Consider the following 3,655-nt stretch of genomic DNA (forward strand, 5'->3'; position numbering starts at 1 on the left):
CTCCCCCAATTTCTCCAGCTATTTACCCCTATCCCCCATCAAAACCACCTCCGACTCCAACTCGTTATCCCTCTTCTCAGTACTTTCGTCCCCGTCTTCCGTATTCTCCGTTATCCTCCTTGCTTCCCACCTGACGTTAGCTTCGCAGCTTTCAGGGAATTTTTAAACTGCCTTATGCAGGCGACGCTATAATATGTTATTGATCAAGATTTCCCAGCACCAATATCTGAAAATCAACATGAGAGATTATGATGATAATAATTTAAAGTCACTTTTTCGTTTTTAAAAATCTACTTTAAAGTTAAAATGATGACTATTCTCTAGAGTGAATCGTTTTGCGTTAAAAGATGTGGCTTATCATAGCAAATAATAATAAAACTACAAATTTTGAAACAGTTTAATGGTGAAATGTGTTTAAATTTGTAACTGTACCTCATGGTATTAAATTGACAATATTCTGATTTGTTTGAAACTGAGATATTCGCTGTTTTTTCAAAACGTCTTATAATTTTTAATAAAAAATTACTAGATAATTAGAAAAAAAACTGAGGAGTGAGTGTAGTATTTATTTTTGGTTTTTCATTTTTATTTTGAAATACGAAAATCTATCAACAGCTCGATGTTAGTTGGAAAAATTAAATAACCTTATTTTTGTTCTTTTGGAATAAAATTATTATTAAATAATAATAATTGAATATTAACATTCTAATACATATATTTACGCTTACAATAATTTTTGTAATCAATTCAGAAATCATACGATTCAAAATAGGTACATTTTTTAATATCACCTAACCTTCATTTCAAACGAAAATTTTAATTTTATTCTAGTTAATATTCTTACGAATGGCAAATAATTGAAAGCAAACGTGCATTGCAAGAATCCATTGTTGTTTAATTTATAGCTTCGAAAGTATAATCTTGCCAGATTAAAATGTAATACAAATTATATCCTTCGGCAAGTTGATGCTGATTAGAGAAGGGGACGATTAGAAGTAGAAAGTCCAAAAATAATATTGGAAAAATTTTAAACAAGAATCTTCTCAGGTACTGGAAATATCAAGCAAAGTCTAACTTTGTAATTTAGTATCACACTTACCCTTATCGATCCTATTTTACAGTAATATAAAAGATCGATGTTTTTCATTTTTTATTTTTTCTAAGTATGAGAAAAAAGTTATTCAAACAGTTATATTAGAGTCATTCCAGAATAAAGTAGACGTCTTTGCGACGTATTTTGAAAAATCTTTGATGTTGAGATATAATGTTCCTGGATGTTCCGAAAGTCGAATTTCTCTATTCATAAACTTTCATATTTAATTCCTTCTGTAGACATGAAACATGATTTTGGTTCCAAGTTGTAAGAAAAACATACCTTGGTATATAAATTGGCTTCTTCAAGCATCTCATAAGATGTAAAAAAATATGTATATAAAACTTGAAAGATATCTTTTGAAGATATCTTTGGTGACGCTCTGTACGCCTAAACGAATTTTTTAACTGGACCTCTCTTGGTTTACAATTAAACATACTATAAAAGTCACCTATGGGTAACACCTTTTAGAGGCGCTACAAAACGGAGTAAAAATATCAATAAAGTTGGCTTTTGAAATTTGATTGCTTTACATTTCAAAATATACACGATTATTGTTTTCCATTTATATGAAGTTATAGAATATATTTAAATGGCAAAAAACTGCATCTGATTTCTGAATAATTTAATCAAATAAATTCTTTATTGCGTGTAAATGATTTCAAATTATATTTCTAGACAAACTTTCTAATTACAAAAAATATATAAATATTTACATAGTTTGAAATGTAAAGTAATAGGATTTCAAATGCTAAATGTATTTATATTGTTACTCTATTCTGTACCAGCTAGGAAAGAGTTATTATTGCGTGATTTTCAAAGTAGTTTTAAATCAAACGCAACCCAGACCCAATGAAAAAATTTGATCAGGTTTGTATAGTTTCCCCATCTAAAGATATCCTGCAAACTGTGTATTTTTTACTTCTACATCCTACGAGATATTTGAATAAGTAAACGGAGGATTTAATTAAAGCGAAGATATTTAGCAGCTTATTTGGTATATACGTAAAGGTATAGACCATTACCACATAAATCTTAAATTTCAAAATGATAATATAATTTTAATCTGGTTCAAATCACATATTTTATTCTTTTATTTAAAATAACAGAATTTTGCAATGCAGCGCACTCACCATTTTATTAGAAAATAACATTTTTGTGAAATCATTTTTAGAAATGGAATCAAATATTAATGCTTATAAATAAAGAATTTCAATTCTGAAAACATTCATAACGATTATATCTCAGTATCGTAGTTTTCTAAATTAGTTCGCAAGGAAGACTATACAATCTAGGCTGGTATGGTCCATTAGCAATCATTTGTATATTTTTAAAATTAATACTTCTTCCTCAAAACCTGTTTTACAGTTTTTATAAGTATTACGTAGTTTGTACATTTTCATTAGTTTATTTTGAGTATCTTTTCAAATTGGAATTCATCAGCTTCGCTATTTTTCAAAATTAATATCTAACTATCGTTAAAAAGTTTCTTCTTCTCTTAATTCTAGAATTATGTTCAATGTTCGAAAACAATCGAATAAACTTGTCATTTGTAGAAAATTGTTTCAAAAATCTAAAAAATATAAATGTAAGAATAATTTACAAATTACAATAGAAATGTATTTTTTGAATGTAATAAAAATATATAGAGAGTATTTGTTCAAGTTAATTCATGTATACATTATGTTAACCCGACCTTTTCACTGACAGGTGAAAAATAACATACCGTGCTAGAAATATTCTTGCGAAAAAAACGAAGAGACACAAAAAATCAAGAAAAAAAGACAAAGAAAGATTTCTTTTTAGATGCCCACATAAGTTTCATGAAGCAAAAGTGACACGGATTTTTCTGCTCATATATGCCTTACTGGAATTTTAGGTGTTAAATCAATTTAAAATTAAAAACGAGTTTAGATGTTTAGAATATGTAACGGAGGTCGAAAAAATTAATGTTAGAGTGTACAGAAAGAATTAATTAGGTGACTCCGAAGGATTTTGATGTCCTAAAAACAAACCCGTTATTCCGATTTTTCCTATGTCAGTATTTCGTAATATCCTAAACCTGAAGTAAAAATGGCCACTTTTAGCTAGGTTTGAAACAATATAACATCAATAGAGATTTTTTCGCTCTTAAAAGCACTGAAGCCATCGTTTGGAAAGCTAACGAAGGAAGTGAAAAAAAGCGAATGAAATGGTGCTATTCGATTGATAAAGGGTTTCGTGTCTAAAGGTTTTTCAGCGGGAAACTGTAATGATTAATATGCTATATCTTGAAGAAAAATAATCTTTTAGAGATGATCCAAATTGCCTTGTGTTATACTGTTTTAAATATAGCTACAAATGGCCATTTTTTCACTTTTAGGTTAAGTTCTCTTGAAATCGTGTCTTATAGGGAAAATGTAGACAATGCATTTGTTTTTAGGAGATAAAAATCCTTTGGGTTCACCTAGTCTGCTATTAAGGAACAAATTTTTTCGGCCTATGTAACTTATAAAATATGAGAAGTATAAATTAACATAATTAAATCTTTATTCTGGTTTGCTTTAATCAAATCATCTACAA

At 28.4% G+C, this 3,655-nt stretch overlaps 1 protein-coding gene across 1 annotated transcript in view; it reads left to right on the forward strand.

Moving 5' to 3' along the window:
• LOC117181761 overlaps positions 1 to 3,655 on the forward strand; it is a 93,410-nt gene that overhangs the window by 86,664 nt on the left and 3,091 nt on the right. The gene's annotated exons all lie outside the window — the stretch shown is intronic.

The sequence above is a fragment of the Belonocnema kinseyi genome, chromosome 10 (assembly GCF_010883055.1).
Source record: "Belonocnema kinseyi isolate 2016_QV_RU_SX_M_011 chromosome 10, B_treatae_v1, whole genome shotgun sequence".
Taxonomy (NCBI): domain Eukaryota; kingdom Metazoa; phylum Arthropoda; class Insecta; order Hymenoptera; family Cynipidae; genus Belonocnema; species Belonocnema kinseyi.